We start from the raw sequence: 21,080 nt of genomic DNA, 5'->3' as shown, positions 1-21,080 counted from the left end.
GAAGACAGGTGCGAGTTAGAAGCCCAGTGTGACTGAGAAGGCAACATGAGGCGGGATGGCGTCAGGAGGGATGGGGGAGTGTGCATACGCACACATGCTCGCATACGTGCGGGTCACTGTGGGCCCTGGAACCACATTCCTTCCTGTATCAGAAACAAACAGACTATGCCTTCTGGGTGCTAAGGAGAGTTAAAGGCTGCACAGGCCGGCGGGCGGCTGCTCTGCCCGCTCTCGATGCAGTCAGGCAGAGGGGCCGGGCAGTGTTGGAAGCCCAGGAGCCCACGGCCGGCTTCCCTGTGCCGCCCTCCCGGGCACCACCTGCTGAGTCTGTCTGCGGCTCACCTGGATTCACCCCCTGGCCATCCGTGGCCTGAGTCTCCCGGGAAACCCTGCTGGGCGAGCGGCAGGATCTGCACACACACTCTGCATGGCAAGAACTCGCACAGTCCCTCCACGGCTGAACCCTGGCTCCTTCCGTGCTGCCCTTCCAAGGGCCCAGACACTCCCCTGCAGTGGGCACATGGCTGAGGGGCTGGGAAAGCCCACCAAGCTGACCCACTCCACTCCAAAACCACGGTGGCATTCCACAACAAGCAGCCCGAGACTGCTGGGTACTGGGAAAGCCCACTGAAGGGGCTGCCCTTGACCCTGGGACCACCATTCCCTGGTCAATGCTGAAGAAGGGGGATGAAACAGAGGAGGAGGAAGAGGATTAGAAAGACCGGATGGGAGCTGGCAGTGTGGCCCAGTGGGGTAAGCCACCACCTGCAACACTGGCTCCCATAGGAGCGCTGGTCCACTTCCGATCCAACTTCCACTAATGCACCTGGGAAAGCAATGGAGGGTGGCCCACATCCTTGAGTCCCTGTCACCCATGTGGGAGACCCGGATGGAGTTCCAGGCTCCTGGCTTCAGCGTAGCCCAGCCCTGGCCACTGTGGCTATTTGGGGAGTGAACGGAAGATCTCTCTCTCTCTCTCTAATAAATAAAGTAATTCTGTTTTTAAAAAAAGAGTCATGTTCTCTAATCATTATATTAAGAAAAGATAGATCTTTGGCTTGAAAAAGGAAATCAACATTGGGAAAATAAACGAGCAAATATACATTTAGAAAGAAAACACACACGAGCACAAAATGACTTCAGGACTGGCGGGGGGGGGGTGCTTCCTGGTGCCTGGGCTCCCCTGCTCCCCCATTTCCAGGAACAAGACTTGGCCGCTGCCCCCTGCATGCCTCCTGCTCCGTGCACAGGAGAGGCTCCCCGGCTCCCGGGGGCACCCTGCCGTGGTATACTTGGCTTCACCTGTGTCGACCCCCCCCCAGCACCCCTGGGGTGGGCCGCTCTCCCCAGTCCATAGGAAGCTGAAGCACAGAGCCTGGTGGGTCCAGAGCCGGGAATCCAACCTGCGGGTCAGCCCACACAGGTGAAGGCACTGGCCTCGGGCTGATGAGAGAACTGGACCCCGTGCAATGACAGGGTCCGACCAGGAGCCACAGACTGGGCCACTCCAGGGTCCTGGGGCAGAGCCAGTGAGCATCCCTTACGCAGCACAACCACAGACAACACTGGTCTCTCCAGCCCTTGCCATGAATGACCGTAATTTATGCGTTAATAGCAAAGATATCTAGGTACGGAACCCCCCGGAGTCCGCGGAGCGCAGTGTATAATTACAGGCACACAACAATTTGTTCACCGCGTCAGCCACTCTGCAGTAATTACGACCCTGGTTAAGGGTAATCACATTTAATAACCGCAGTGCACAGCAGGAAAAGGGGGCGGGGCTCAGGCCTCAGTTCTGTCCCCGGTTCCTCTTCCTTGTCCTCGGGGCATCGAACCTGGTAGGGCTCTCCTAGGCCCCACCCTGCCTGCAGGGACCCAAGTGGGGGCAAGTGAGCTCTCCCTCCCGAGGAGACACTGCCAGCACCCGTGACTGCCAAAGCCATCCTGCCCTAATCCCACCTGCTTCCAGGCTTTTCTAGACAGCTAGCTTCCAGCAAACTCCCTCTTGCTCTCTAGGGGCCAGCCTGCCTGTAAGCTGCTTGCAGTCGAGGGGCTCGGGGCCCCTCCCGTGGCTGCCATCCGTGACCGTCTGGATTCTGTAGACACTGAGACTCCAGGTCAGAGGCTGCGCGTGGAGGGAGTGGGGGGCCACAAATGGCCCCCTGTACTGTTCGGGGGGTGGGGGCACTTCTTGTGAAAACCAGACAAGCCTCCCACATGGTGGGGGGCACACTTCTGCCTGGCCACCAGGTGTGGATGCCAATCCCAGCAAGGCCCTGTTAAACACTGTTTTGCCACAATCCCCACCGTGCCCTTTTGCTCCTGAGTTGAAACTCACTAGCGGCTGTCTTGCATTTACAGAGCCGCTCGGTTTTTAGTTTTTAAACACTGGCCTGAGAGTCTCAAACTTCCCAGACTCAGGCTCTCTGCATACTCTCTGATGCGGATTCATAAGAGAGTCCTTCAAAAGCTCACGGAACGTAGGATTAAAAGACAAGCTTATTTTGGTGCCTAGAAACCTCAGAGTCCATGCAACCCTTTTTTTTTTTTTTTTTTTTTTTTTTTTTTTTTTTGACAGACAGAGTTAGCGCAAGAGAGACAAAGGTCTTCCTTTTTCCGTTGGTTCACCCCCCAAGTGGCTGCTATGGCCGGTGCATTGAAGCCAGGAGCCAGGTGTTTCCTCCTGGTCTCCCATGGGGTGCAGGGCCCAAGGACCTGGGCCATCCTCCACTGCACTCCCTGGCCACAGCAGAGAGCTGGACTAGAAGAGGAGCAACCGGGACAGAATCCGGTGCCCCAACCGGGACTAGAACCCGGGGTGCTGGCACCACAGGCAGAGGATTAGCCTAGTGAGCCACGGCGCCAGCCAATGCTATCTTTTTCATCAGACATTTTCTATGAACTTTCTGAAGACCGCTCTTATCTACAGATTTTTACCATATTCAAAAACAGAAACCCAGACATCTGCACAGCATGAGTACCATTAAATTGGCCAGCACACCACATAACCACAGCTCGTTACTGAAATGGTTTGAACTCACAGCTCCCTGGATCATGCTTTGAGCAACAGGGCTATCAAAGGGAAAAAAATGTTCCTAGCCCCAAGCATCCCCAAGCCCCTGCGACATCTGGATTCACAGACACTGCCTACAGGCATCTGAGTCTAGCACCTGCTCTACAAGAGGGGCAGAGGAACCTGTCTGGGTCCCTCAGGCAGAGCTGGCTGGGTGTCCCCCTGTCCAGGCCTGGCCCCTGAGGCTCCACCCCCTGCTCAGCGCAGGGCTTACAGCAAGGGATTTGCCTGTCTATGGGGCCCAGACTCGCAGAGTAACAACAGCCACCACTGACTTTGTGCCCACCACGTGCCAGGCGCTCAGGAGACAGACTCAAAGACAAGCCCCAGCAGCCCAAGTATTTTCAACTCGCAAGAGACAGCGCCGGGGGGTTGCGCCAGGCCCCCTCCCCCCAGACTCTGAGGCTACTAAAAAAGGTTCTGACCCTGGCCACCAACCTACGAGTGAGCGTGAGCTAAGGGGTTCAGGAGTGCTAGCATTCTTGGGGCTCCCTGCTGGACACATGCAGGTATACCTGTGCCACACTCCTGCGGCAGTGCTGTGACCAACACCTCATCGTCGCTGTGGCTGTGCAGCTGAGACTGAGCCCAGCACTCAGCTCCAGCACCCATGCCCCTGCCCTCTGCAAGGGGTGGCTTCACACAGCTGTCCCCAGGTCAAGCTTGGTGGCAAATTTAGATCAGCTTAAAAAGTCAGCTCAGGGCACAAATGGTGGATGAAAGACAGGCCGATGACAGCTGCAGGCGGGGGCCACTACACCAGCAGTCTGGGCGCCAGACGCTTGGGGTGCAGATGAGGAGGAGGGGGGAGCGCAGCCCAGCCCTGACCTGAGCAGAGTGGTCCCTAACCCCAGCTCCTTTGGGCTGGGCCCTGCTGGTCCAGCACACTGGCGCCACCTGTTGCCCAGATGGAGAACAGCAGCCTTGCCTTCCCAGTGTGGAGAAAAACAGCCAGGTAGCAGGGTGGTGTCCCAGCCTGGGGGCAGGGTGTCCACAGGGAGCAGCAGGGCCAGCCTAGGGACGCCACTTACTCCAGACTCCACCTGCATGCGGCTCTTTCAGGAGTCCCCAAGGAGTAATTCCTCCCAGCACCTGGGAGCTGCCCTCAGGGCGCACGTCCCTAAGGCTGTGGGACTTAACCACTTGTCGCCAGGCCCAGGACTGGGCCTGCCAGTATCAGGCACTGGGGACATTTGTGTGGATGAAGTGGATTCTCTATCAGGCTCCTGCAAGCCCCTGTTTCAGGGTCAACATAAACAGAGCAATCGGTACTCTTCGGGGCAGGTACAGAGGCGAGGCAGGTTTGAGGTCTGGGAGGGGGATACTGATGGGTGACAGCAGCAAAGGCTGCTGCCAAGTTGTGCACCCAGGCAGCCCTGCCGCCCCTACGCCAGGCTCGTGGTCCAGTTCCCTCTGAGGAGCCACCAGAGGGCTCCCACGGGCGCGGGAGGGCATTGGGAGGCCTTTTTCCCTGGGGTTCCCAGAGCCTGAGTCCCTGCGCAGAGACTAGATAGCTGAGCACAGGAACACCATGACTGGGGGAGGGGCTGCGGAGGGACGTCAGGCCCAGGCCACTCGGCTTTGTCAGTGGAAGCATCCTCAAAGCTGGCTCTGCCACCTGCAGGGGAGGCCCCTGTGTGTGTGTGTGTGTACAAGGTGCTCACTTCCATGGGACACAGCCCCTCGGCCTGCCAGAGTGCAGCTGACCCTCTGCCAACTGGCCTTGCCTAGCGCACAACCCGAACGTCTGTATGCTGGGACCACCTGCAACTCTGCCCTACTGGCTACCTGTGACCCTTGGTCCCTGCCACCCTCCAAAGGGCCAACAGCAGATCCTGCTCTTCTGTGAGAGAACAGGGAGTCCTTCTGGGGAGGCCTCCACTACTGTGGCCACCTGCAGCCACCTGCTGCCTTCCTTTCTCAGAGATAAACCCGCCCCTCCCTACCCCCAGCCCCCCGGGAGAGCAACAGGGCCAGAGATAAGATGTTTGCAGGCCCAGCAGTCACAAGACCCAGAAGGAAACTGGGAGCTGACTTCAGCTGACTTAGCTGCCTCACAGCGCACCACTAAAGCTCCCCCAGTCCATGCTGAAGGCAATTCAAAGGCACCCCACCCCCAATCACGGGCTTGAGCCCAGGTGCGCTGGGTGACAGGTGGCTTACCTGGGCCCTCAAAGGGACCATCCTTGCACCATGTCACAGAGGCCACCACATGCCCTGGACTCCAGCACCGAGGAGCCCCAAGAAGACCAGGGCTCGCTCAAGGTCACCCAATGGCCAGCTGGCAGCCAGGCTGGGCCTGAGCCAGGCTCCAGGCTCCACCCTCACTCCAGCCCCAGATCTGCTGGGGGTGGGGGTGGGGGAGCTGGTCTCCGACTGGGGCCTCGGCAGGGCACAGAGGAGCCGTTCTTCACTGCTCAACAATCCCTCCTGCTTGCCCGGTGCCAGGCTGTAGCCTTCCTCAAGGCCTGCTGACGAGGAAAATCTGGTGCCAGCGTCCACAAATATGTGTGCCTTCGGGAGAGAGGGGGCAGCCTGGGTGCCCCAGCCTGGTGTGGGTGGACCCAAAGGACCAGAGGGACGTCACAGGACAGGGACAGAGCAGGCTGCTGGGGGCAGGGCCGGAAGGAGCGGATTCTTTAACAGATACCTGGCGTGGGGATGATGCACCAACACAGACCCGTGTAAGTGCAGCCTGAATGTTCCGGGAGGGAGGCGGCCTGTGAGCTCCGCACCGTGGGCTCCTTTATAACGGGCGACGTGTCTACCACGGGCCTGCAAGTTTCCTAACCAAGTATTAACTCCCAAGACGTCAACGTATAAATAAAAGACCCAGGAAGAAAGGAAAGGGACAGGAACTCTGAATTCTGAAGGCATTCACCTTCGCCGTGAAAACCAAAGCCAGGACCCCGAGCACCTGCCAGGGCAGTGACCTGGGCAGGCTGGGCACTTGCTCCTCACCCGGACTTTCCCCCAAGGAGCCAGGAGTTCCCTGGAGTCCCAGGGAGCTGCAGGCCTGCCCAGGAGGGAACGGGCCTGGTCAGACAGGGGGTGGGGCCTGCAACTTCCAAGGCGAGGTGGGTAGGGACCTAGGACAAGCCACAGCCCTTAGCCTTCCAGCCTCAGTTTCCCTATGAGATGAGCGGGACTTCCTTCCTCAAAAGGCAGGACACAGGACCCAAGGTGAGGTGCCTGGCTCACGGAAGGCCCTCAGTTCCCACCTTTCTCGACCTGAACCCTACCCCCTGGGGGCCTAGTGCTCAGAATCCTGCTGGGGAGGCACGGGGAGGGGGGCGGGGTGGGGGCTGGCCCTGGACACACAGCAGGACACAGAGTTCCTGGGGAGATGAGTGGGCAGCACCTGTGCCCATGCCTGTGTGAGCTCCTGGGAGCCCACGCAGGGGCCTGCTGCAGGCGGGGACAGCGGGGCTCCTGCCGCCTCTCAGCTGCCTCCCCGCAGACCCCAATACCAGGAGCTGTCACATTTTCCTGACACAGGACACCAGAGCTGGGCCAGGGACCATCCTGGCCCCTCCCTTACCTTGGTCCGGCGCCCTGGGGGCCTTGGGGGCCTCCTGCCACAGTCAGCTGCAGCCCCGCTGGCCTCTGGGGCCTCCTCTGAGCCCACGGAGATGAGTTCCCTCGGCCCTCCCCCGCCGGCCGGGGGCAGCGGCCAATACGGGTCATAAACCCTGAGCCCCTGCTTAATCCACCAGAGCCCGAGTCAGCGCCAGCCGGACACGTGACAGCCGCTCCGACCCGCGGACCTGTTTGGCAGGAGTAGCAGCTGGTGCGGTGGGGGCGGGGAGGGTGGCCTGCCCCACCCTCGGGGCTGTCCCTGGTCACTGGGTCCTGCAGCCCCGAGCCCCTGTCCTGGGCTTCTGCCCATCCCACTTGCTAGGGGACAGTGCAGTTGCGAGGACAGGACATGCTGCTCATCGAAGCGTGTAACACCACCTGGACGAGACGGGCAGGGGCCCTCACTCCACGCCCCATGCTAAGACCTACTCTAGGCGGATTAGCTGCCCAGCGTCACACGTGAATGGGAGAAATTCTTCCTGGCTACAGGGTAAGAGTGGATTTCGTAAAACACTCAAGATGTTGCTAACAAAGTGAAAGGCCGATCTGACTACTCCGTTCAAAACGGGGGCCGGCATTGTGGCCCGGCAGGTTCAGCTGCCACCTTCAACACCAGCGTCCCTTATCAGAGCGGGCTGCTCCACTTCCCACCCAGCTCCCTGCTGCTGCGCCTGGGAGAGCAGCGGAAGATGGCCCAAGTGCTTAGGCCCCTGCACCCATGCAGGAGACCCGGGAGGGATTCCTGGCTCCCGACTTCAGCCTCGTCCAGCCCTGGCTGTTGCTGCCATCTGGGGAGTGAACCAGCAGATAAAAGATCGATTTCTGTCTCTCTCTCTATTTCTCTGTAGTCTCTGTCTCTGTCATGCTGCTTTTCAAACATTTTAAAAAGAACTCTGAAATGAAGCAGCTTACCCAAAAACCCCATGCAGTGTGGAAAAGCCGGCACATGCCAGCGATTGGCAGGGAAACGGAGTGCAAAGTTTATTCTATTGTCTGACCATGTTGAGATTCTTGCATAGTTTTGTTGCAATGCAGGAACTTAGATAACTGAGGAAGGAATGGAATCCAGAAGGCTCAAAGAATCATCTGATTCAGAAAGAGAATAAAGACAGCCCAAAAAGGGCAAGGCATTTGACCCTGCACCTCACCAAAAGGCCCCAAAGGCCGACAACAAACAAACCAAAAAAAGAATGCCCAACGGAATCCATAACCAGAGAAATGCAAACTAAAGCCACAGCAAGACACCAAGGCACACCCACTAAGTGACTGACAAGGGAGTGGCCGGAAGTGGGAGGGCAGGACTTCACAGGGAGGCACTGTTTGGTGAAGTGGAGCAGGTGCACGCTTACCACGGAGAAGAGAGGCTCATGCCATGTGCACAGACAGGTTCAAGAACAACAGCCCCAGGCCGGCGCTGTGGTGTAGTGGGTAAAGCCACCGGCCGCAGTGCCAGCATCCCAGATGGGCGCCGGTTCAATCCCGACTGCTCCTCTTCCAATCCAGCTCTCTGCTATGGCCTGGGAAAGCAGTAGAAGATGGCCCAAGTGCTTGGTCCCCTGCACCAGCATGGGAGACCCAGAAAAAGCTCCAGGTTCCTGGCTTCAGATGGGCCGAGCTCCAGCCATTGTGACCATCTGGGGAGTGAACCAGCAGATGGAAGACCTTTCTTTCTCTGCCTCTGCCTCTACCTGTCTCTCTGTAACTCTGCCTTTCAAATAAATAAATAAACCTTAAAAAAAAGAAAGAAAGAAAGAAACAAACAAACAAGAGCCCCACAACGAAGGCAACCCACATGTCCATCAGAGCACACAGGGGAAGTCAGCAGTGGCCCACAGCTCCCCTGGATACTGTTCATGTAAAAGGGCCAACCACAGTGACTCATGGCGGAGATGAATCCTGCAGCCAAACCTTGAGCAAAGGCAGCCAGACCCGAGCAAACAGCCACAGCCTAAGCCTACTTACAGACAGCGCAAAAATAAGGAAAACAAAATGAGGCTGTAGGGTTGCTCCACAGGTGACGCGGCAGGACGGGCAGGAGGACATTCCCGGCGTCACCAAAGTTGAGGGGGGAGGGCCCGGAGAAGCAAGGACTGCAGAGGCACACGCGCGCCTTCCGGGCAGGCCTGCGTCGTGGGCAGGTGCACAACCTCCTTGTTTCCCTGTGAGCTGTGCACGCCTGCCTTTTTGCCTTTCTGTGTGACCTGTTCTATCTCACCTTGAAACCAGAAAGGTATGTGCAGTAGGTGGGGTGGTGACAGACACAGGCTAAGCTGGGACTACAGGGCAACCAGATGGTGAGCGGCATCTGAACTGGAAAGACCCATCCTCCTCTTTTTCTTTCTTTCTTTTTTTTTTTTTTTTACCAACCAGAATTAAGGATCAGAGATGAGAAGGAACTTGCCTAAGGCTGCACAGCAAGTTGGAAGCCAGCAGAGCCAGGCTTCCGAGTCTCACGGAGCCCACCAGGGCTCTGCTCCTCTCTTTCTTTCAGAGTTTTCCACTGCAAGCTACGTCAGCACCAAGAGGAGCAGACAGCTGCTTCTGTAGCACTCAGCACCCTCTAAATGGTTCTCTCGTTTACTTCTTGTTTGTCTCCTGCCTCTAGACTACAAGTTCTCAGAGAACACAGCTTCTGCTCTGCTCTGCTCCAGTGGAAACTCTAGCACCAAAAACAAAAGCTGGCACGTCACCAGGGCCCCCACCCCAAAACGTGTGGGGAGCGCGTTCACGAATGGAGCTGGCGTTTCTGTTTGGACTTTGAGACCCTAGAAACCCTTGCTGGCTTCGGGAACAACCCCAAAGGAGAAAGCAAAATCGAACAGAATGATACCGACATGCCTTCATGGAATCATTACTGCCTTGGGGAGTCAGCCCATTTTATAGAGGAGCAAGCTGAGGCTCGGAGACCTAGTAACTTCCGCGTCCAAGGCCACACACCAAGGGAGGAGGCTGAAAGTGGGACTGGAAGGGCCTGTTGTGACCCGGGAGGGACAGGGAGCCAGAGCCATGTCCACCCCTCCGCAGCTCCTTCTCTGCACGGGTCTGCACCTCCCCACGTGGGCCCTGCACGATCCGCACCTTTCAGCCCCTCCAGCCCCCACCCTCCCCACCCCTTCTTGGTGCCACTTACAACTTCCAAAGAGAAGTCCAGTCCCTTCCAAACTCCCATGGGCAAGGACTAGGTCCTCCAGGACAAAGAGGGCAAGGCTGGGGCCCGGGGAGGAGTAGGCACTGGGCCTGCAGGCTTCCCAGTGGAGATCGGTGGACAGGGACACCAGCTGCCGCTCACAGACTGGCTCGGCTTCCTTCCTGGTTCGTTTTACACCAAATCCTTAGGCCCTTGCATAATCCCCAAACCTCGGCCCAGCTCAGCATTTGGCTGAGCTGAATAATGGAATGTTCCCATAATACCCCTAGGCACTCGGTTTTATGAAAACACCCTGGTACTCAGCATTTTTATCAACCTGTGTTCCGATCCTGAAGGCAGTCCACCAAGTCCTCAAATATTAAAAAAAAAAAAAAAAAAAAAAAAGACAAAACAACAAACAAATCACCAGCAGCTCGAGCAGTGTGGGAGCCAACATGGCCGGCTCTCCAGGGCGCCTGTGCTGAGACCCGGGCACCAGCCACGCTGCCTCAGTCTGCAGGCCTCCAGAGAGTGGAACCCACTAGTTTCCAACACAGCTTGCTTCTGGTTTGCACTCGGCTCAGGGGAGCACAAGAGAAAGCTCCACCAGTCCCTAGCACTAAGGGCTGGGGAGTGCCTGGGCCACCATCCTGAGCATGTAGGAGAAGAGTGTGAATACAGCAGGATGGGACAGGTGCACAGTGTGGCCACCTCTGCCCAGGTGGCAGGTGAGGCCCGGGCTGCTGAGTGCACACAGGCTGCCAGTTTCCACTGCAAGCTGGAATACTACCAGTCACACACGGCACGCGGGGATGCGGGTGGGTGGGCGGGGATACCCCCTCGGGAGGAATTCCTCCCCCCCAGGGTAACTGGGGACACACAGTGGCAGACTGGTGAGGCTGCAGGGCCACCAAGTAACTCGTGGTGGTAGCAGGTGTGCTGTTGCTGCCGGCCCGTGGGGCTGACGTCATCGTTTTGAAAAGCTTAAGAACCATCACACAAGTTAATGGATGGGCTTGCTGTGGTCTTGCAGATAATATACAGGAGAGTCCCTGTGGCCAGGGCTGGCCAGGGAGTAGATGCTGAAAAAACTGCTGGCTGGGCTTGAACTGCAACCGTGCGGGAAAAGAACGCCACGGACACGGTCACTGGGAGTTAGGCTGCCTGCATCCTGCCTTTCCAGACCGGCCCTTCGCTGGTTTAGCGCCACTGAACAGCCCAAGGCAGGGGTCGAAAGGCAGTCCCACCTGTGCCCGGTACTCGGCTCTCCTGATCAGGCACGGCGGTATCGCCAAGGGAGAACGCTGTGCAGGACGGATGATGGCGATGAGAACGAGGAAGGAGAGGCAGCTCTTGCGGGTGGCAAGGGCGGGTGGGTACTCCTGCAGGAGCCCCGGAGACGCTGCTCCCAGGAGCAGGTGCACAGCGCACTGCCCGGCAGGCAGTGACAAATGCCAGGTGTGAGCTCTGCTGGGAAGTGGGACGCGGGCTCCAGGGACCCCACCAACAGGAAACACCTCCTGGCAGGCACCAGCAGTTCCCCAGCTACAAGCAGCCAGGGCTGCAGTCAACCTCCCCTGCGGCGGCCTGGGTCCCTCGGTCTCCGGGGACAATGAGGAAGGGGGCATGACAAAGACCCAGCAGGCAGGGGGAGGGTAAGCATCGGGCAGGTTGATCAGAGCAGGGGCTGGCAGGGCTGGCTGCCGTGAGTCCTTTAAGCAGCCTTGACAAAGTGGCAACTCCAGTCATGAGACCCAAGATTACTTCATGTTTGCCAACAGTGCAGGAGCCAGGGTGCCCGCTCCGGCGCCTCCACTGCGGGCAGCTCTGTGGGCGGCACCGGGTGCTCTGAGCTGTGCCCCAGCAGCAGCCCCCAAGGATGCCAGGGCGCTTGGAACATGCTGTGTGACCTTGGACACGTCCTGCCTCTCTCTGGCCTCAGTTTCTCCATCGCTAACACAGGGGGTTGGCTCCAGGCTGCTTCCTCCTGCACTGGTGCTCAATGACCTGTGCTGGGGCTGGTGGCACGGGGAGCCACCACCGCTGAGCTTCTCTCTTCCCACCTCCAGGAAGTGGGGACCCCAAGGGGCTGCTTCTCTCCTTTCAAACTCAACTTCTGGGCTGTGGTCATACATGGATTGGGAGGCCTTGTCACCCTGCCAGCCCAAGTGTGCGGCTGTGGGCATCAACACTGGTGGATGACCAGAAGCCCACTCCTGTGTCACCTCTGCAAGGCCAGACACTGAAGAACAGAGCAGTGGCCGGGCAAGGTGCACGATCACACTGCCGCTCCCCGAGATGCTCAGCCGTACCCACAAGCCGGACCAGCAGAGCCGGCCGCCTGCTGTCCTTGGGAGCCACTGTCTCATCTGGTGGACAGGGCCGGGGGAGGGGCCACTCACTGTCATCTTTCTGCTCCCTTTGCTCCAGGAACAGATGAGCTGTGACAGTTGAGAGGTTGGCAATTTAAAGTGACCACTGCCAACCAAAACGCGGGAGCCAGTTCTCCTGCCCCCTTAGGGCCCAAGGGCAGCCGGCTGTGCTCAGGTTAGGGGCTCTCTCGACTCTGCGCCCCTGGCCCAGCAGGGTACCTGCGAAGGCTGGCAGGTGGGACAGGGTTTTCTGCAATAGCTCCATCTCATCCCAAACCGCAGCAGCCTCCCGGCCCCACGTGGGGAAGGTCCAGAGGTCCAGGGCTGTGCCGACCCCTCCAGCCCAGCCCAGCCCAGCCCAGCGCAAGCTTCTCACCCCCTCCCTGGGCGCGTCCATCTGGCTCCCAGCGAATTCCTGAGATGCCTCAACCTCCCCGCCCGCCCGTCTGCCTGCAGGCTCCCGGCCTGGATGCGGAGAGATTTCTCTGCTCGGAGGGGGCAGAGAAGGGAAGGGGGGCGGGAGGAGGGGGCGCTGGGAGACCCTCACGATTGCCACTCAGGCTCCCCTGCCCGGGGAAGCAGCCAACTGCATTGACGCGGAGAGGGAGCACCCTGCCTCCCACCCCAAGAGTGCGCCTTCAGCCTCAGCGAGGTCTCCGGCTCCGCGGTCCGCATAGCCGCGGAGACCGGCTCCCCCGCGACTCACGCTCCGGCCCCAGGGCGCGAGACCCCGAAAAGCCCGACCCCCGGGAACGCGCGCCTAAGCCCCCGGCCCTGCTGCGCCAGCCGCGGCCCCCACAAGCCGCCGCTGAGACCGTCGCTGCGACTGCAGCCTCTGAACCTCCCCGCCGAGCCCGGCTCCGCGAAACCGATCCCCGCACCCCCGGAGCCGGAGAGCTGCCGGCGCGTCCGCGTCCCGGCTGCGGAGCTGCCGCCGAGGCTTCGGCGCAGGGGAGAGGTCTCGCGCCGCAGCCCCCCGACCCCCCGCCCGGCCCCGCGCCGCAGCGGCCGCGCGCGCCTCCTACCTCGCGGGTCCGCCCGCAGCCGCCGAGCGCGCGCCGTCCTCGCGGCGGGCGCGGCCCCAGCGCGTCGGGCCGGCCAGGCGCGGGGGGGCCCGGGAGCGCTCGGGAGCCCGAGCCCCGGCGCCGCCGGCCGGGCGGCCTCCGCGCGCGCCGTGACCTTGGCGGCGGCCTCAGTTTCCCCCTCGGAAAGGTGTGTGTGCGTGCGTGCGTGTCGGGGTGGGGGCGGGGCGGCCGGGTGCCGCCCCAACCGCCGACGTCACCCGTGCGGGGCCGAGGCGAGGGCGCACGGGTCGGCGGGGCCGCTGCCGTGGGCGCTCCCTGGGAGCGGGGTGCGCCGAGCCTGGGTGCGGGCAGGGGGCAGCGTAGCTCCCTGCGTTTCCTTCGGGCTCCCCAAGATAGCCAAGCAACCTCAGGCAGCGCAGCCGCAGGCCAAGTGCCCCGGCCGCCCCCGGGGAGACCCGCAGCCTCCGCGGCCCTCCCCACTTGGCAGATGGGAAGATCGAGGCCCGCGTCGCAACGCACAGCGTACGGAGGGGGCCGCCCTCGTCCACCCGGCCCCACGCCCCTCCCGGACCTGCGCTCCTCCTCCGGGGGTGGAGGTCCGGCCCGCGGCTACTCCCCTCGCCCCGCGCGGGCCGGAGGCTGGGGTGGGCCTGGCTGCCCTGGCAGCTGTCCGAAAGCATGGGGGCCCCAAAGGTGGCGTGAACGCGGGGGCTGCGCCCACGGGAAACGCAAGGATGCATCGCCAGGTGTGCACGGGGCGAGCCCGGGCTCCGACCCCGAGCACGCGGGACCCTGAAGACGCGGTGCCCCTGCTGCGTGGGAGCCAGGGCTGCAGTCATTCGGAGGGCGCCCCCTGGTGCTCGGAAGCGGCGAGACAGGAGGCCCGAGGAGCCGGGAAGCAGCCGGTGACGTCATGAGTCGGGAGCGCGGACCCTGCCATCCTTCCTGGAAGCCGCCGGGGACAGCCTGACCGCCTCTGTCCACGTAGCGCATGCTTTGAGCGCCTAAGGTGTCCCTGGAAGACACAGGCACTGGTGGCAGAGACCAGCAGGGGGCCGTCCAGCTCCTGGTGGGTCTTCCCTGCCCAGTGGCCACGGTGAGCTGTGCGTCGCCCACAGCAAACCGGACAGTGATCTGGGCGATGGGCGCTGGGGGCAGGGTGGGTGTGGCCCCCTGCCAGGCTCTGTGCTACCCCCTTCTGTCCTGCAGGAGGTTTTGCTTTTAAGAAGGAGGAGTTAATTCTAGAATGTAAGAACTTTGAAAAGCACTTGAGATCACTGGCGTTATCGTGTGCACAATGGAAGGAGCTCTTCTGCAGAAGCCGCGTCGGGAATCAGTTCCCTGGAAGGCAGGCGAAGAGAGAGAGAGAAGGAAGGGCTGTGGAGCCCGACCCGTGCCAGGCCCCCTCCCTGTCTGGGCCGCATTCAGACTCGCGTGCAGCCTGGCACAATAGTGTCTGCCACGTATCACGGAGGTCCACTGAGCAAGAGGAGGGGAATGCTGATTGCCCTGATACCTAAAGCAGGCTGTCCGATCCATGAGCAGCCCATTAGAAAGCAGCAAAGCGGTTCGTGCAGATACACAATCTCGCTTGTAATGAAATGCCTATGAGAGAAAGACAAATGGTAACACGATTCGCTTGCCAATTTTTCAGTCTACCAGTTTGGCAAGAAGGAACACATTTGATAATACTTTGGTTGCTGAAGGCAGGAGACAATGAACGCTCTCAGAAATACTGCAGGCTGTGGGGCTAGCCTTGTGGCGCAATGGGTCAAGCCGCTGCGTGACATGGGGGCATCCCATAGAGGAACACCAGGTCCAGTCCTGGCTGCTCCGCTTCCGGTCCAGCTCCTCACTCATGCACCAGGGAAGGCAGCAGATGATGGCCCAAGTCCTTGGGCCCCTGCTACCCACATGGGAGACCCAGGTGGAGCTCCTGGCTCCTGCTCCAGTCCTGGCCATTGCGGGCATTTAGGGAGTGAACCTGTCGATGCGCGAGCTTCCTCACTCGCTCCCTCGCTCTCCCTCCCTCCTTAAATAAGGTACAGATACCATGGCTGAGTTTATAGTTGTCTGCCTTTGGGAAGGTAGAAGCTGCACTTGACTGCTGAACTTGAATCTTGGCTTGGGGTGGGAATACATGGTCCAGTCCTCTCTGGAGATGCTGGGCAGCTCTAGTAAGCTCAGCACGGTCAGCCCTGCAGGCCTGAGGGAAAACCACAGACGCTTGGCAGTGCTCTGAGCTGTGACGCTGGGACACCTGCTAGCTTGGGTGGATTCAACGCATTTCCCAATTATATTCTCCATTTAGGATGGGTTATGGGGAAAGTAACCCCTTTATAAGAGGAATATCTATAATATTTTACTCTTTTTTTAAAGATTTATTTATTTGAAAGGCAGACTAACAGAGAGGGAGGGGGGAGGGAGGGGGATCATCCATCCACTGGGTCACTCCCCAAACAGCGCCAACAGCTATGGCTGGGTCTGGACAAAGCCAGGAGCCAGGAGCTCCATCCAGGTCTCCCACATGGACGGCAGGGGCCCGAGTCCCTGAGCCATCATCTGCTGCTTCCCAGGCGCATCAGCAGGGAGCTGGACAGGAGGCAGAGCAGCCGGGACTCACACCATCACTGCGATGTGGGCTGTGGGCATCCCGAGGGGGCTCACCTGGCTGTACCGCAGCACCTGCCCCATGGGAGGTTTCAAAAGTGAATGAAAACAATTACCAAGGTACTCTTAGTCCCTAAAGTGCAGCGGGGAGGGACTTGCCACAGCCATGGGATGGAAGCCTGCACAGCTGCCAAAGAGGACGTGGCTCTCCACGAGGATGCTGAGGAGTGAATGGTGAGTGGCAAAGGTCAGGTGACCTGGGACAGCGGTGCCCTGGGGACGGGTGTGGGCACGGGGCGTGGAGTGGGAGGGAGGCGGGCTCTTTGCTGAGATGTTCCATTGAAATGGCTTTTGTTCTACACGCCTGTAGTTCTGGTTTTGAAATAACAATTTCTGAACCTGGGCAGGGAGTTGGGAGTCCAGGCTGCCCCACTGCTGGATTGGGTTGACTGCCGTGTGACCCAACAGACAAGGAACACAGAGCAGCATCCAGGTCATCCCAGCCCCAGAACCTTCTCAGAGAGCCGTGGACTGGTGGGAACAGAGGCGAGGGCCAGCTGCCCGGATGACGTCTCCGATCCGCCCCACTTCCCTCTCCCCGGCTCACCAGCGTGCTGTTCCCTGTTCCGTACTCCCACTGCCATGCCCGGCCTGGAAACTCCTGGCTCACATTTCCTCTCTAGGTTACCCCAGCAACCATCCCGTCTGTCTGTCTGGGTTGGAGGTCAGTCTTGCAGAGCAGGGACAGATGACACAGCATTGGGCGCCCACGTGGGGCTGAGACATCTGTGGGTGCAAAGCCTCATGTTGGGAAACAAAACCACTTGCCCCACCCGAGATCGCCCTTGGCCTCAAGCCCGCCCTGCCTCCGCCACAGCAGCCAGCGGAGCAGCAAGCGGAACAGGAAGTTCTTTGTCCCCACGGCCTCTCCCGCTCCCCCAGGGTCAGCACCTGGAAGCTTCTGTGGCTCCCACTGGCCACCAAGCCAAGGAGACTCTTGTCAGCTTGATATGGGAAGCTCCGGGCCTTATTTCTCCCTCTTAGCTCTTCCCTCTCATTAGTCTTATTCAAGCAATTTTCAGAAATACTGATGACATCACTTCCTTGTTCACAGTTCTTCTATAGTTTTCTAGGGCCTACAGGATAAAATACAAGCTCCTCAGCCCAGAATTCGGATCTAGGTTTTGCCCCCCCTGCCTGGCTCCATCTATAGCTGCCTTTCCCAAAGTCAAAGCAAGCTGGATGCCTCTGAACACACTATTCTAGCTGCGCCACTGTACATTTGCACATACTGTTCCCATGGTGTCTTCCACATATAAAGAGCTCTTCCAAATCAATAGGAAAACCATAAAAATGGACTTAACGAGGTAGTTCACAGGAAAAGAAATATAAATGGGCTACAGACCTGAAAAGAGATGCACAAGTCATAATGATGGATTACTATCCTCATCTGTCAAATAGATAAGCACTCCTAGAATGCTCATGTAGTTCTGTCTGCTAGCTAAGGGCCGAATCCATCCTCTAAAATCAGCTCCACAAATATCATCTCTGGACGTCTCTTCTTGGTTCTCATGGACAGTGGTGCAAACAGGGCCAGGCACACAGCAGACGCTCTAGCCCCGTTAACTGTTAACGAGAAAACTCACAACTGCCACAAGGTTCCAGATGGGGCTGTCCCCCTGCCCAGAGGTCCCTGAGGGCAGGACGGGGCCTGACGCCTGTCGCTGCTCCACAGGTGAGGAGCAAAGGGCCACAATGCTCACAAGACGTTACCTTCCATTTCCTGCCTTTTTGTTGGGACCCTCCATGCAGGAACCGAGCTCAGCCTCCCCAGACTCCTTGCCAAACAGCTGGCACAAACAGAGAAGCTGCACGGCGCAGCTTGGGAAACAGATAACAGGAAAGTTCCCAACAGCCTCTAAAAGCCCCCTACTCCCTCCTTCCCACCAGCTGCAAAGCCCCTCCCACCGGGGTGGATTCCCTCTTCAGCCAGATCAAAGCCCAGCCCTCCGCGCCCTGTGCGTGGTCTCTTTGCAAGAACAGACTGTCACCCCTCTTTGCTTCAGTAAAGCAAACTGTCTCTGCTGAGGTCGTTCTCTGTCTCCTCTCCTTCTTCCGTCTCCTTTCTGGGGGGTCCTGAAAGGCCAGAACCCCGAACCCTCCCACAGCTCAGAGGGAGCAGGAGGCAGAGGAAGGGCAGGAGCTGGCCCTAGGGGCTGCTCCACTGGGAGGGGCGGTGGGGGAGAGGGGGAGCAGCAGACCCTGCCCTGGGCTTGCCCTTCTGCTAATCAAGAACCCTGCACACATTGAATGCCGCTAAACTGCAGGATCCCATTCCCGAACAGGACTGGAAAGGCAGCCACGGGCGGCAGGCAGCAGAATTCGCATTTATAGCATCATCCAGGGGGCCGGGAAGGTGCCTCCTTGAGAATGGGGGAGGGTTTTCATTTCCACGAAAAGCACATTTGAAAAAGGTCTCATCAAATCATTCGACAGAGGTGCCAAGAAGACTCATCGGAAAGAAGCTTCTACAACAAATGGCGCTGGGGAAGCTGGCTGGCCACAGAGTGGCCTCGGCACCCTGACCTGCCACTGTACACGAAAATCAACTCAGAACAATCTTCCACGGGGAAGAGCCGAAGCTATCAAACCCTTCAGTGGAATCCTAGGAGCCAATCTTTGCGACCTTGAGTCGGGCAAGGAGTTCTTAGACACAACGTACAAGCAAGAAAATGAAAAATCGATAGATCCCACTGCATCAAAATCAAAAGCTTTTGCACTTCAAAAGACACCATCAAGGAAGGGACGGCCTGAGCCACGCACTGGGCGACGAGATCTGCAAATCACAGAACAGCTACGAGGGACTCACCGATGCTCAACAAGGAGGAGGCAGCACGATGTGAGATGGGGGAAAGCTTGGAGCAGGCATTTCACCCAAGGAGAGGCGTGAATAGGCAAGAAGCTCAGGAAAAGATGCTCCAAGGCCAGGGAAATGCAAATCAAAACCAAGAGAGGCCACTGCACACCACCAGCGGGGCTGGAAGCAAAACACGCACAACGTGGCGACAAAGGATGCCGGGGAGGGTGTGGAGGGATTGGAATCCTCCCTCACCGCTGGCGGGAAGGTGAAGAAGACCCAGGCACTTGGGCAAACAGCCTGGCTGGGGCTTACACAGTTAAACACGGAGTTATGAGTTGACCCAGCCATTCTGCCCCGGATACCAACTCAAGAGAAAATGAGCAAGCCACACGCGCACATGGGGAAGGCATGAAATCGCGCGAGCAGCATTGCTTCTCCAAGTCGACACGCAGAAACCACCTAAGTAGTTAACTAAACAAGTCCCCACGATGGGCTGTCACTCAGCAAGCCAAAGGGATGAAGGCCGGAGCCACCGCACCACACCTGCGGCTCTCGCAAACCCACGCCAAGGGAAGAGAGCAAGACACGACCCAATGCCTGCCAGGACCAGGAGTTCTCAGAAAGTACCGCTGTGGAGACAGAAGGGTCATAGCTGCGGCTGGAGGGGACGGGGACGGCGGGACAGCACAGGAGTGAGCCCCAGTGAGCACCAGGTTTCTTTTCAGGTAACAGAAATGATTTCATGTAAAACCGCTGGTGGTCACACAACTTTACGGATGTAGGAATAACTCTCAGACTGTGCATTTAAAATGAGCGAGCTTTATAGACTGCAAATTCTGCCTCGATGAAGATCTAAGAAAACACGGTGATTAAATGTGATGTGAGATCTCAGACTGCGGGAAAACCTTGATGCAAAGGACATTACTGGGACTACTGGAGACAGGCAGCTCGGAGTTGTACGTGGGATTCCAGCCGCGTGTCCACACGCGATCTCCTGTCTGCCAGTATGGGACCGTGGTTATGTAAGATGCCCTTGTTCTGAAGACACACATGCTTGATGTATTATTTCAGGGGAACACGCCATCACATTCCGTGTCTGCAGTGACCTCTTAAATAGAAAAAAGGGGGTTTTTAGAGACAGCAAAATTTGGTGAAATGCTCATAATCACGAATTTGGGTGAAAGGTATATGGGGCAGGATTCGTTTTATTTCACTCTTGAAGCTCTTCTTTAGGATTGGAATTATTTTAAAATAACTCTTACAACTTTTAAAGAATCGGCACGTTAAAAGGAGAGTTTCAGGGGCCGGCGCTGTGGTGTAGCAGGTTAAAGCCGCCACCTGCAGTGCCAGCATCCTATATGGGCGTCAGTTTGAGTCCTGGCTGCTCCTCTTCTGGTGCAGCTCCTACTAATGGCCCAGGAAAGCAGTGGGCCCCTGCACCCGCATGGGAGACCTGGAGGAAGCTCCTGGCTCCTGGCCCAGCCCAGTCATTGTGGCAATTTGGGGAGCAAAACAGCACATGGAAGATCTTTCTCTGTATCCCCTTCTCTAACTCTGCCTTTGAAGTATAAATAAATAAATAAATCTTTAAAAAATACAAGAAGAATGACTGTTTGGGCCTTGACTAAATCCAGGGATCCCAAAAGAAAAGACAGCAGCGATCGAGGTGTGAACAGAGCTTCCAAAGGGGTGTCTCCGCTCAGCACGTGGCTGTGGGAGCCTAACCAGAAGCCACAGCCAGAGGCCTGAGGGACCATCTGCACAGCTTCATTCATTCATTCACTCAACAGACACTGGTACCTACTGTGTGCAAGGGGAATGACCTGGAAGCAGGCACACACCCCTGAAGTGGACCCCCCTCAGCGTCACCCACACCCCAGCCCCGACTAGAGCCGGAGCCCTGGGAGGCAGAGATGGGTGTCTGAATCCCTGCTGCTCTCTGCCCCCACTTCCCCAGCGTGATACGGAAGTCAAATTCTGTCTACACACAGCCCAGAAGGCTGAGTGCTGAGCCCAGGGGCCTAGGAGGCCCTGCTGTGGTTTGGATGTGGTTTGTCCTCCAAAGGTTCATGTGCTGGAAGCTTTGACCCTAGAGGAACAGAAGTGAAGGGTGGTGGGTCTTTAAGAGGCGGGGCCTAGTGGAAGGTGCCGAGGTCATGGGCTCCGCCCTCCGCAGGGATTACTGTAGCTGGCTGCTATAAAGCCAGGCCACAGGCCACCGGGGTGGCGGGCCCCTTCTGCACCCGCCTCTTTTCCCTTCCTGCTTCAGCACCAGTGTGGTACAGCCAGGGAGCCCACTCATCGCCCACCATTCGGACTTTCCAGTCACCAGAACTGTGAGTCAAATAAACCTCTGTTCTTTAGAAAGTACTCAGTCCCGGGCACTTTGTTATAGCAAGGCAACACGGACCAAGGCAAGCCCGGGGCCGGGAGA

General features: G+C 58.5%; 1 protein-coding gene and 1 long non-coding RNA gene across 15 annotated transcripts in view; one reads left to right on the top strand and one right to left on the bottom strand.

Annotated features, from left to right (window-relative positions):
* The window catches only part of IQSEC1 (IQ motif and Sec7 domain ArfGEF 1), a 297,408-nt gene that overhangs the window by 78,604 nt on the left and 197,724 nt on the right, over window positions 1-21,080 (bottom strand). The window contains exon 1 of one of the 13 annotated variants that reach the window (XM_051852623.3): window positions 13,177-13,325. The exons of the other annotated variants lie outside the window; for them this stretch is intronic. The gene's annotated coding sequence lies outside the window, so the exon portion shown is untranslated. Of the gene's footprint in view, window positions 1-13,176; window positions 13,326-21,080 lie in introns of those variants that run through there. 13 annotated transcript variants of the gene reach the window in all.
* Window positions 13,197-20,241, top strand: LOC138843986 (uncharacterized). 2 transcript variants are annotated; one of them, XR_011379277.2, is made up of 2 exons: window positions 13,197-16,020; window positions 18,283-20,241. It is a non-coding gene; the product is annotated as an uncharacterized LOC138843986 (long non-coding RNA). The 2 variants fall into 2 exon arrangements; XR_011379276.2 differs by having other exon boundaries at window positions 16,194-20,241.

The sequence above is a fragment of the Oryctolagus cuniculus genome, chromosome 10 (genome assembly GCF_051225735.1).
Source record: "Oryctolagus cuniculus isolate XC-2025 breed Fujian yellow rabbit chromosome 10, ASM5122573v1, whole genome shotgun sequence".
NCBI classification, from domain to species: Eukaryota; Metazoa; Chordata; class Mammalia; order Lagomorpha; family Leporidae; genus Oryctolagus; species Oryctolagus cuniculus.
Note: the sequence above shows the minus strand (reverse complement) of the source record. Positions and strands in the feature narration are given on the sequence as shown.